At 34.8% G+C, this 14028-nt stretch overlaps 2 pseudogenes; both read left to right on the plus strand.

Annotated features, from left to right (window-relative positions):
* The first annotated feature begins 4749 nt into the window (after positions 1-4749).
* Positions 4750-10051, plus strand: LOC120211711 (annotated as a pseudogene).
* Positions 10052-11120: 1069 nt separating this feature from the next.
* LOC120210507 lies at positions 11121-13757 on the plus strand (annotated as a pseudogene).
* Positions 13758-14028: the final 271 nt, after the last annotated feature.

Raw genomic sequence — 14028 nt, forward strand, 5'->3', positions numbered from 1 at the left:
GTCTACTAGCTGCCTTACTTCTGAGGAAGAACTTGCCGGTTCCCCGATTTGCGTTGCCTCCGCCAGCTGCTGTAACTCAGGGATGCATGGGGTGTCTGTGCTAGACAGTCCCACCATATCACGCACCCAAGATATAGCGCTGGTAAGATTAAGCCGAGAACTTCCGTGACGTGCTGCCCTTGCCCCGACTCTGCCTGAGTGCTCTGTTGCCCCAAGTGTACCTGTAGCTCTCTGGTCTTGACCCACGGTCTAGGAGCTTTTTCTCTCGTAATGCCCCGTAGGCCTCTCTCGGGTGACCTAAGCATTTGGTACTTCGATCTTTTATTAGGGGTAAATAAAGGGCTCAAGAATCCATTCCCGCCGGTATCTAAGGAGGCTTTTGTTTCGCTGGAATCTCTTAGAATTAAAGAGAATTAGAATTAAATTCCACAATTTTTTCATGTTTGGTTCAAGTTTTTAAATGGGGAATTGGAATTCAATTCCATCAAGATAGGGAAAGTAAATTTCATCCATAACATGATGGAATTGAAATCCTTTAGAGGAGAGAATGTGAAATTTGACCATACTACCCTCATCAATCTTTTTGTATTTGGGTCGGATTTTTTTAAAAAAATTCGGGTTCGGGTGGGGGTTTTTTTTTAAAAAAAAATCGGGATCGGGTCAGATTGTTTTAAAAAATTCGGGGTCGGGTCGGGTTTTTTTAAGCGTGATATTCGGGTTGGGTTCGAGTTTAGGGTGAAAAATACCCGACCCAAAAAAAATAATTTTATCTTATATATGTAGGAATAATTACAATAATACCCTCTATATATATTTTTTTTCCAATTAAGTCACTGTTTTTATTGAATAAAAATATTTTTTTATTATTTCGGGTCGGGTTTCTAATTCATATATTCGAGTCAGGTCGGGTCAAGTGAAACTTTATTTTGGTCGGGTCGGGTCTCAGGTGGAGGTTCCCTTGTTCTCGGGTCGGGTCGGGTGGACCAAAAACCCGACCCAACCCAACCCATGACCATCTTTAATTGGGATGATTTTAACTTATGATGTTTATTAGTATGATTTTTATAATTTATTGAAATGAATAATCAATCAATAAAATGAAAATTTAATATTTTTTAATTTTTTATAATATATTGATACATGTAAGTTATAAAACAAACTAAAATTAAGCAAAATAAAAAGAAGGATAATTTTGTCATTTTACATTACTGAAATCAAATTCATCTAACATGTCTGCGAACCAAACAGAATATGAAATTGGATTCCAATTCAATTTCCTACCAACTAAACAGATTTCAGATTCAGATTCCAATTCTTACAGATTCCAATTCCTTCACATATTATAATTCTCTCATAAACATTCCAGCGAACCAAATGCCACCTAAGTGTTTAAAATTTTTCTTAGTCAATTAAAGTGTTTAATCTTTCTAATGTTATTATTTAGGTTTCTTAACCATAATAATTGTTAAAAAAATTCCATCAATCACTTAGAATGTGACACATGGTGTCTTTATAAATTTTAAAAAAAATTATTTTAAAAATTAAAATTATTATTATTATTAAAAAATTCCTAAAAAAATTCAAAATCTTTAATCCCAAAACATCTATCCCACCAGTCGACCCTCTATCACCGCTATCGCCCCCACTGACGACTTACTCACATACTGTAGTTAATTGTGGCTTCAAACCTCTTAAATTCTTAAATTCAAACTCTAAATCCATAAATTCCAATACCCATCCATCCCAATCGGTGGATGAGTGGTCGATGTGATGATGATCGACAAGTGAGTCGATGATCGCCGACGGTGGTAGTGATCGACTTCGAAATTGAAAGTCTTGAGGCATTTTATGAAAAATAAGAAAAATTTAGGATTTTTTTGAAAATTTATGAATTTTATTTTTTAAAGTTGAAAGAAAATAAAAAATAAATCATGTGTCAAATACTAATTGATTGACTTAATTTTAACGATCGTTAATGAGTAGACACCTAAATAGTAACATTAGAAACTTAAACACAAATTTACCAAAAAACTTTACGTACCTAAATCAGAAAAGATGTATTATTTAAATAATTATTTTTATAATACTCATCGTAAGCTTTTTGGGTAAAAAAAATTACAAAAATTTGTATTCAGTATAAACTACAGCAATGGTTACTGAATTTTAAGATATTTGCATTTTGATTATTCAACTTTTAAATTTTACATTGGAATCCTCTCATTGGTATTTTTTATACCACCGACTGCTTTTCCGATAAAAAGTATAAAAATCCTATTTAGGATAAACTACAGAAGTGGCTACTGAGCTTTTAAGATACTTGTACTTTGGTCATCAAACTTTTAATATTGGATTGGAACTATTTAAGGGAAACTACACTAATTGTCACCAAACTTTTAAAATTTAAGATCTTAACATTTAATTCTAATGCCTAACCCGCAGCACCAAATTAAATTTTTTTATGATGGTGATAAAATAATACTTAACTTGTGATTGAAATTGATTTTATTTATTTTAATCATTTTTATTGACCAGTAAAATAATAACACGTACCTTCGTCTTATTAGAGAGCATTATTCTATTAAGAAAATGGTATTGGTATGTGACATCTAATTCAGCAATCATTAATGCCACATTAATTATCCTTAACAATAGGGACCAAAATGAAATTGTTTTTAAAATTTCCTACATTAATGCTTGCGTTTGGTCATCGGTGACATTCGCCTTTATGTCAATTTTGGCAAGTATTTATTTCTGAAGTAGACTGGGATAGATAGTGTTGCCAAGGTTGAAACCCAAACTACCTTTTCTGACGTAATTATCGGTATTTCTGTTGAACGATAACTTTAATATATGGTTAAATAAAGATTTTACTAGAAATGTTATTATTTTTTTAATATTTTCGGTAAAATATTATCTAAAACATTATTTTTTTTATCGAAAATATTATTTTTACTAACTAATTTTCGGTAGAAACCAATATTAACATTTCTAGTAAAAAAAATAATGTTTTAGGTAGAGTTTTACCAGAAATATTAAATATTTTAGGTAGCGCTCAATATTAATATTTTTGATAGAAAAAAAATTGTTTTAGATAACACTTTATCGAAAATATTAAAATAATAATAATATTTCTAATAATATTTTTCCTTAACGGTATATTAAGATGAACGACATCCCGTAACCAATTCAACCCAAAGTTTCGGCTTTTCTTTCCAAACTTTCACTGAAAGCCATATTAAGACGCTTCCAAATTCAAAAAGGGATAAAACAAGGTTTAGTCCATGACATTCTGATTTTTTCCATATTAGTATTAAATTTTAATAAATTTATTCATCTTAATGAAATCTAAAATTAAGATTAAATTAATGTGAAAGAAAATGAAAAATTATTTTGAAAAAACTATTAATTTTAAGGCTAAATGTTTCATCATCGAAAATATAAACTAATGATGTAATTTTTTAAAAGGAATTTTTGAAAGAATTTAAAAGGACTTGGATCTAAACTTATGTACACATATAGACAATGTTGTTTGACTCTGGATCATCTAGAGAGCACAATAGACACAAAATTCATGTTAGTACTCAACTGAAGGAAAATAAAATAATGAAAATACTCGATTTAAAAATAAATTCCTAATGATATTGATTTTTTATTTAGGTATTTAATGTTTTTATTAAAATATGTATTTAAAATATATTGTATTATTTAAGTATCATTTTTTGTCAAAGTAGGTATTTAAGGTATTTTTTTTATCTAAGTACCTTAAGTTAGTACCTATTTCATCTAGATACTTAAAATATTTTTTTGATCAAAGTAAGTATTTAAAGTATATTATATTTTCCATTTATATTCCTAAAATTTGAATATGACATGGATTGAAAAGTACTTTAAATACTTAGATGAAAAAGGTGATGTATTACCAACAACCAGTTAGTCTAGTGGGATGAGGTACTAGATTCCTTAAGTAAGGTCAGAGATATGAATCTTGACGCTTGCGAATGGAGTAAACTGGGTTGAGAAGGTCGTCATTGCCTCTGTAATACCAGATCATGATTAGTCAATTAATAGATTGGATACTAGTGATTAATTAAAAAAGAAGAAATTGATATATTTAAGGTATATATTTTGATAAATGTATCTAAATGAAAAAAATTGAAAATTTAGATAATTAACTTGATCAAAAATATTATACTTTAAATGCTTACTTCCAGTTTTTTTTTTTTTTTTGAAATAACTATACTTTCTACACACAAACTGCTTTCTCATAAAAGAACTGACCATATAAACATTGACCCGTTACAGCTAACTTGACATTGTTGGATAATAAAATAGATACGGAAGGTAAAAGAAATTAGCCACTTATTACTTTGCCGTTTCCGATCTATACTTTAAATATGGAAACTTTCTTTCATACGAGTTCAGCGCTGCAATTACTGATTAAGCATTCAGTTGAGAATCTTTGATTTTATCACACAGGAAGTCATTTTGACATAATATTATGTCATCATCTGTTTGTTTAATGTACAGAAATTGATATTAATGGATATGTTTGTTTATGTCGCCATCTGTTTAGCATATACTCTTGAGTTCTACTGTTTTCTGTTATAAAAGTTGCTGGAAAACAAGTTTAACAGTCTTGTCTAAGAGTCTTAGGGAATTTGCATTCATCACTCATCAGTTCCAAACAATATTCAATCATTGGCCTTTTCTTTTTCCTGCGTAACAGGAGGCTGTGGTGCCTGCATTGTCCTACTGTCCAAGTACGATCCAGTGCTCCACCAGGTCGAGGATTCAACTTTCAGTTCGTGCCTCACGTTAGTTTGCAGTTTAAATGGATGCTCAATTACGACAGCTGAGGGAGTTGGGAATAGCAAAGATGGCTTCCATCCTATTCAAGAACGATTTGTCGGATTCCATGCTTCTCAATGTGGCTTTTGTATACCCGGAATGTGTGTTTCTATGTTTTCAGCTCCTGTAAATGCTGAAAAGAGTAATAGGTCCGAACCCCGTCCTGGATTTTCCAAGCTAACAGTTACTGAAGCTGAAAAGGTCATTGCAAGCAATCTTTGTCGATGTACTGGTTATCGCCCGATTGCTGATGCTTGTAAAAGTTTTGCTGCTGATGTTGATATGGAAGACTTGGGATATAATTCCATTTGGAAAAAAGGACAAAGTGATGAAGAAAAGATGAGTAGGTTACCTGCATACAATCGTAATTCTTCAAGTCCTAAGTTTCCCGAGTTTCTCAAGAAGGAAATCAAGGCAGGTGCCTATCTGACTTCCAAAGGATATCATTGGTATAGTCCTTCAAGCATTGAAAAACTTCAAAGCATATTGCAAAAGATCGAGGCAAACGATGGAACCTTAATGAAGATTGTTGTTGGTAACACGGGAACGGGATATTACAAGGAACTAGAACACTATGACAATTATATTGATTTAAAGCATATTCCTGAACTCTCAACCATTGTGAAAGACCTGACAGGGATTGAAATAGGAGCAGCTGTGAGTATTTCGAAGGCCATTTAAGTGCTTGAGCTAGAAAATGTGAGTGATTTTCCCCTAGAAAGTAAAACTGTGTTTAAGAAAATTGCTGATCATATGGAGAAGATAGCATCAGGGTTCGTAAGGAAATCAGGTAGTGTGGGAGGAAACTTGGTGATGGCCCAAAGGAAACAGTTTCCATCAGATATTGCCACCATACTACTTCCTGTGGATGCAATAGTGAATACAATGATCGGTCAGAAACTTGAAAAGCTTACACTTGAAGAGTTCCTTGGAAGGCCTCCTTTGGATTCCAGAGCCATTCTTTTAAGCATTAAAATTCCAGTCTGGGAATTAACAAAGGATACTTCATCTGAAACTGATACTAAATTCCTATTTGAAACTTATCGTGCTGCACCACGCCCTCTTGGAAATGCACTGCCCTATCTGAATGCTGCTTTCTTGGCTGAGATTTCATTTTGTAGAAATTTTACCGGTGCCATCCTAAATACCTGTCGGTTCTCTTTCGGTGCTTATGCGTCCAAGCATCCCATTAGAGTGAGGAACGTTGAGGAATTTCTGATTCTAAGTATTGGTCTCCTGTATGAGGCTGTGAAATTACTTGAAACAACAGTAATACCAAAATATGGCATCTCTCATTCTGCTTACAAGTCAAGTTTGGCTGTTGGCTTTCTTTTTGAGTTCCTGAGCCCCTTAGTTAACACCCCTGATCAAATTTCAGGTGGTTTGTGCAACGGAGATAATAATTCTATGTTAAAGGACTACAATTCCGAAATAAAAGAGAACAATGACAAAAATGGAACCAAATTTCCAACATTGTTGTCTTCTTCAAAGCAGAACATTCAGTCCGGTAACGATTACCCTCCAGTTGGACAGCCAGTTACCAAAGTTGGAGCTTCCATTCAAGCTTCTGGTTTGTAATATCTTACTCATTTTCTCATAGACTCACAGCCATTATTTAAGTGTAAAAATTTTAAATTTTAGTTTTCTCTACACAACCAAACTGCATTCTCACTCAGATATGAGATAACCATGTAGGTGAGGCTGTTTTCGTGGATGACATTCCAGCTCCAGGAAATTGCCTGTATGGAGCATTTGTTTATGGAACAGAGCCACTAGCACGGGTGAAGAGCATAACATTTAAGTCAGAGTCACCACCGGTCGGAGTCACTGCACTTATTTCTGTCAAAGACATTCCAGGGAAGAATTTAGGTTGTACGTCCGTATTTGGTGAAGAACCACTATATGCAGATGAGTTTGCTCAATTTGCAGGAGATCGGGTTGCCTTTGTGGTAAATCATTATTGTTGATGTAGTGAAATGCTAATTATTTTTTTTTCAATTCGGGCTTTTAATGCATAGTCTCATTACAAGAATGGCATTTTCACTTTTAAGAACTTGATCCTTACGTTGAAATGGTTCCTTCAGGTTGCAGATACACAGAAACATGCAGACTTGGCAGCAAACCTTGCAGTAATTGATTATGACAAGGAGAATATAAGTCCACCAATATTTTCCGTAGAAGAGGCTGTTGAGAGAGGCAGCTTTTTTCAGGTCCCTTTTTTTAACCCAGAACAGGTTGGTGATTTTTCTGAAGGAATGGCTGAGGTCGATTGCCAAATTCTCTCCGCGGAGGTAACTTTCAGACTTCATTACCACTCAAGCTTCCTCTTTCAATATAATCTGGATTCTGCATCGTTTTCTTATACACGATGATACTGCCGATTGCTCAGACTGATCACTTTGTAGACTTACTCGTCAATCATGGAAATGTTCAAATATTTATTTTTGAATTGTTTCACGTAGATCAAACTTGGGTCACAATACTATTTCTATATGGAGACACAAACTGCTCTTGCTGTGCCGGATGAAGATAACAGCATGATGGTGTACAATTCCACTCAATGCCCTCAAATTGCACAAGAAACAATAGCTCAATGTCTCGGTCTTCCAGCGAATAACATTCGTGTGATTACAAGAAGGCTTGGAGGTGGTTTCGGTGGAAAGGCCATAAGAGAAGTCTCTGTGAGTATCATTTATCTTTTAAATTTATTATTCCTCTTTTTCCTGCTAAAAGCCTTTCATATTTGCTTTAGTGAAACTCTTTAAGCTTCTGATTAATATAGCTTCTAATTTTTATGGTTTATATAATTTAATAGTTACCATATCTGATCTCCAGTCAATTTTATGCCTTCATATAGGTTGCTACAGCATGTGCAGTTGCAGCTTATAAATTACAGCGTCCGGTCCGGGTGTATGTGAATCGCAAGACCGATATGATAATGGCAGGAGTAAGGCATCCGATGAAAATAACATACAGTGTAGGATTCAAAGATAATGGGAAGATTACAGCCCTTAAACTCGATATATTAATTGATGCGGGGATATTTCCAGATGTGAGTATAGTTATGCCAGGTGCCGTAGTTGGGTCACTTAAAAAATTTTACTGGGACGCCTTGAGTTTTGATATAAAACTATGCAAAACAAATCTACCTAGCAGATCTGCGATGAGGGCCCCAGTGGAGGTTCAGGCAGCTTTCATTGCCGAAGCCATAATCGAACATATAGCATCCACTCTTTCCATTGAAGTTGACACTGTCCGAAGTATCAATCTCCACACATATAACAGCCTCGGATTCTTTTTCAAGAGTGCTGCAGTTGAACCATCGGAGTATACTTTACCTGCCGTATGGGATAAGTTGGCTACGTCTTCAAGCTTTAACCAGAGGACTGAAATGATACAGGAATTCAATAGGTCTAATAAGTGGAGGAAACGGGGGATTTCACGCGTGTCGGTCCTGTAAGAAGCGACTGTGAGGCCAACCCCTGCAAAAGTAAGCATCTTAATAGATGGATCCATTGTTGTTGAAGTTGGTGGGGATGATATGGGTCCGGGTCTATAGACCAAAGTGAAACAAGTGGCTGCATATGGTCTTGGTTTAATCAAACGTGGTGGCACTGAAGAGCTTTTGGAGAAAGTAAGAGTCATTCAATCCGATACTTTGAGTTTGATTCAAGGGGGTTTTCCTGGTGGCAGCACAACATCGGAATCGAGCTGTGAAGCAGTTAGACTTTGTTGCAACGTCTTGGTTGAGAGACTTACTGCTCTTAAGGAACGGTTGATGGAACAAATGGGAACTCTTGAATGGGAGACATTGATTCTTCAGGTATGAACTGACAATTCATTTCGTTTTCCACTCTTAAACTGGATGAATTGAAGGAGTTATCCTCTCTGTAGTTTATGTAATTTAATATCAAACTCATATATTTAAATTCAAACTTCTCTCCAATTGAACCAATCATCGAGCTGGGAACTCGAGCCCCTACAGCTTCAGTCTCCAGTCCGATTTTTAGAATACCAGCTATTGTACCCTTTTTGTTTCACCATTTTCATCTAACATTCAATGCAGGCATATGAAATTTCTGTGAACTTATCTGCAAGTACACTTTTTATACCCGAGTCTGCTTCTATGCAGTACTTAAACTATGGTGCAGCAGTGAGTGAGGCAAGTTCTATATGTCCCCTCTTTCTTTAAATTTAAAGCTGTCTTCTTTTAAAGCTCATTTATATGCTATTTGTTCCGATTTTCTTTTAAGTATCTATATGAGACACTTGTGTCTAAGACATTTTTAGAATGAGTATGAAGATATATGAGGACCCTCTAAATGCATGAAAGAATTTTAAAAATTAAACATACGTATTCTTATTCGACACTCGTCATCTTACACGTGAGCCATATTCATCATTTGCATAACAAATTCTACTAATTGACTTCATATTTTCTATTGGCGAAGATATGGCCTTGCAGGTGGAAGTAAACCTTTTAAGTGGGGAAACCACAATTTTGCGCTCAGATATCATTTATGATTGCGGCCAAAGTTTGAATCCTGCTGTGGATTTAGGACAGGTTAGCCTGTGTTTACAGTCTGAACTTCTCGATTTATTTTCGATATTTGATCTTTAACATATTTAGACATGAGACTAGAGTACATACTCAAAAAAGGAAAATTGAGCATATTCATATCGAACACTACTCGTCCAAGTCGGTTAACATAGGAAACAAATATGTTTTTCAGATCGGAGGAGCTTATGTTCAAGGAATTGGATTCTTTATGTTTGAAGAATACCCCACAAACTCAAATGGATTAGTGACTGCAAATGGAGCATGGAGTTATAAAGTCCCTACATTAGCCACCATTCCCAAACATTAGAAACGTGTGCTTTCTTCAAAAGGCAAGCTTTTAAAATTCCCATCAAAGTTCATGTCCTTTTTTTTAAAACTTCGGTAATCAACAACGTTCGTCAACTCTTGTTTTGCAGCATCCGGTGAGCCGCCATTAACGTTGGCTGTTCAGTTCACTGTGCTACGAGGGCGGCCATAGTTGAAGCCATGCGGCAACTTGGTTCATGGAACAGTGTAGACGACTCTAATTCAACAGTTCCAGTTGGAGGTTCCAGCCGTGATGCCGGTTTTGAAAGAGCGGTGGGGGCTTGACAGCGTCGAGAAGTTCTTGCAATGGACAATGGGCACAAAGTGAGGAAATTCTGCTGGCTGTTTGATTCAATTTTAGCTTCGGCGTGTGTACGTCTCCACAATGTTGAAGAGACAAGAATGTACTTCTGAAAATAATAATAACTAAATAATATTAAAGTCTACTTTAATTTTTCTAATATTAAAAGAGATTTTAATCTTTGTGTGTTTAAAAAAATAAATATTTAGAAATATTAATTTATTGTTAGTTAAATTAAAATATTAGATATAAATATTTTTAAACCGTTTATATATATTTTGAAAATGAATAAACAAGAATAATGATAGATACGTCTTTAATTATGATTGAGTAATTTTATTAAATTTAAAATATATATATGTGATGTATAAATCTTAAATATAAATTTTATAAAAATTTACTAATAAACAAGGATAAAATTAGTTTCTTTTTTGTATTTACTTTATTCAAAGGAGATTATTTTCCTTCATATTTTTACATAATACATATTTTTAGATTAATTTTCTCTCCGTTTAAAAAGATTATGAATAAAATGATTTCGATGATTAAGGGATATGTCTTTGAACAAATGTTGTATTGTATATTTGTATTCACCCTAGACTGATGAAAAAATGATTATTGTAATTTAGGTTTCAAATGTTTGAGATTTATGGATCAAAACTATCTCAATTATATCAAATAATTTTCTAGAATTTTTATTTTTGTCTTCTAAATTAATACCAAAGGGAGAAATTAATTGATAATATAAAATTTTAAATAATGTTATTATATAATGTTAATATATGATAAATGGAAAACTTATATACATTTTTATAAGCACAAATTTATAAACATTAAATCCTCAAAGTTTTATCAAATTTTAGAATATTGTTAAAAAAATGTAAATCTAATTGTTATGAACTAGTATCCGAAGATTTGGTTCATTGGTGACTTAGTTTGCCGACCAAAACAAAATAATAAAGAATGATTCTAAATCAAAACAATTCATAACAGACCTAAGAATTAGATAATCGAATATTAAAAATAATATCGGTTGCAATTTATCTAAAATTTTTAGTTGAACTATTCTCAATTCCACTTTACATTTCTCTTATAAATTTACCAGTCTTAAACAGACTACATTACGAATTTTTTTAGCGAGCTATTGACAATCCAAGGTTGGTTTCTCTTCATTTTCCCTATGCTTTTACTATTTTCTTAGCTTTGAGAGTAATTTACATTGCAGCTTCGATTTCTCTTTTGATTCTTTTAGTTTTAGAAATGAAAACTTTTGGGTAACAGAAATTCGAAGAATTCACCAAACTTTAACTTTCAATTTTGTATTTCGTCTTGTAATTTGTCTTTCTACCTGTAGGAATCAATTTGAGCAGTTAAAACATGGCAAAAACATCAGCCCCTTTAGTGGGATTTCTTCTTTTCTGTTTCTTGGTTGTCACGGCACAAGCAGGAGATGAGTACATGAAATACAAGGACCCCAAACAGACGATTAGCAAGAGGATTCGGGACCTGATGAAACGAATGAATCTCGATGAAAAGATTGGTCAGATGGTGCAAATTGACCGGAAAGTAGCCACCCCTGAGGTCGTAAGGGACTACAAAATTGGCAGCATCTTAAGTGGAGGAGGAAGCGTACCGCGTCTTCAAGCCACCCCGCAAGAATGGATCAACATGGTTAATGGTTTCCAAAATGGTTCACTCTCAACCAGGCTATGGATTCCAATGATTTATGGCATTGATGCTGTCCATGGGCATAACAATGTGTATAACGTCACCATATTTCCTCATAACGTTGGCCTTGGTGCTACAAGGTAAGATCTATTTTTCTTCAGTTTCTTCCACTGCTAGTTAATTTTCGTTTATAGCTTTCGAAGACGATTACAATATTTTTTTTTATAAATCTCCATTGTTATATGGATCCTGATCTTGTGAAGAGGATTGGATCTGCAACAGCTCTTGAAGTTAGAGCTACTGGCATAAACTATTGCACCCTGCATTGCGGTAATGAAGTATTCGGTCTATCACCTGTTTGATTTAATTGTTTTTATTAAGAGAAATACATTTCAACAACTCTAATGTTTACAATATTTTAGGTTTTTCGAGATCCGAGATGGGGTCGAGGTTATGAGAGTTACAGTGAAGATCCTAACACCGTCAGGCAAATGACAGATATCATAAATGGACTGCAAGGGGAAATTCCAAAGGGTTCAACTAAGGGTGCTCCTTATGTTGGTGGAAAGTATGTTAACAGGCAATATGCATGCAACATACATATACGAATTTATCGAGTAATATAAAGTGATCGAAACCACTTATTTGTTTCGTGCATTGGAAAAGGGACAAGTTGGTGGCTTGTGCCTGGGAGATGGTGGGACAACAAAAGGCATCAATGAAAACAACACAGTGATTGATAGACATGGACTGCTTAGCATTCACATGCCGGGTTATAACGCGGCTGTCGCTAAGGGAGTTAGAACAATTATGGCTTCTTACTCAGTTGAAATGGAGTGAAAATGCATGCTAATCGAGAACTTGTCACAGATTTGCTCAAGGGCATTCTTAGGTTCAGGGTAAACTTGACTGCAAATCTTTAAAACTTAATATGAAACCTGCAGCAGAAATGAACAATACATTGTTTATGATAATCTGTGCAAAATTGAAGGGATTTTTCATCTCTGATTGGCAGGCGATTGATAGGATGACATATCCTGTCCATGCCAACTATACATATTCAGTTCCCACCGGGATTCAAGCAGGCCTTGACATGGTGAGTGGCTTTGACTCGACTCGATTTTGAATTAGTTGGACCTAATGTGGCTTCTGGATTCACCTGTTTGGACTGCTTGTTTCAGATTATAGCTCCTTGCAATTATACGGAGTTTATTGATACTTTGACGGGCCTTGTGAATAACAATTTCATCCCCATGAGCCGTATTGATTATGCTGTTAGGAGAATCTTGAGAGTCAAATTCACACTTGGTTTGTTCGAAAACCCCATGGCTAATGAAAGCTTCGTTGATCAGCTCTGACATCAGGTTATGAACCAGCATGTCTTTTTTTAACAGTTAAGACAAGTTTTCGGGGTATACAAGGATTTATCTGTTTGGTTTTAAATCCAGGCTCACAGAGATTTAGCAAGGGAAGCAGGGAGAAAATCACTTGTTTTGCTGAAGAATGGAGAAAATGTAGATGAACCGATGCTACCTCTTCCAAAGAACTCATCGAAGATCCTCGTTGCCGACAGCCATGCCGATAACTTGGGAAATCAATGCGGCGGTTGGACCATCAACTAGCAAGGTGGTGATGGAAACAATTTGACTGCTGGTAATAGACCATTCTTGTCTCTTAAAACTTAGCTTTCAACACAGTCACAACCATGTACCATCGTAAAACAGTATAGTAATGTCGTTTAAATCAACAGGAACCACCATTCTGAAAGGCATTTCAGAAGCTGTTGATCACAGCAGAGAGATAGTCTACCAAGAAAATCCTGATTTCAATTACGTTAAATCGAACAATTTCTCCTAAGGCATCGTCGTCGTTGGGGAGCCTCCGTATGCCGAGACATCTGGTGATAACCTGAACTTGACGATCTCATTACAATGTCAATATACAATCAACAATGTATGCGCCAACATCAAGTGTGCGGTTGTTTTGATATGTGGAAGACCCCTTGTTATGATGCCACTTATCAAACAAGTTGATGCGCTGGTCGCTGCATGGCTGCCGGGTTCCGAAGGTTAATGCGTGGCCGATGTTCTTTTTGGAAACTATGGTTTCTGTAATATCCCAAAATCGGGACTAGTGACTAAAATAAAATTTTTGAAACTTTGAAGTCTGATTTTGAAAGATTTAAAAGTTCAGGGATTAAATTGGAATATTTAGTGGATGTTAGTTGGTAATTATTAAAGTAAATAAAGGGTAAAATGGTCATTTGACCAGAAAGATTTTTATCTTTCTTTTAAGGCTATAAAACACGTGGAAAGGGTGAGAAAGAAAAGAAAAGTCTCGAGCT

The sequence above is a fragment of the Hibiscus syriacus genome, unplaced genomic scaffold (genome assembly GCF_006381635.1).
Source record: "Hibiscus syriacus cultivar Baekdansim isolate YM2019G1 unplaced genomic scaffold, ASM638163v2 tig00000715_pilon, whole genome shotgun sequence".
NCBI classification, from domain to species: domain Eukaryota; kingdom Viridiplantae; phylum Streptophyta; class Magnoliopsida; order Malvales; family Malvaceae; genus Hibiscus; species Hibiscus syriacus.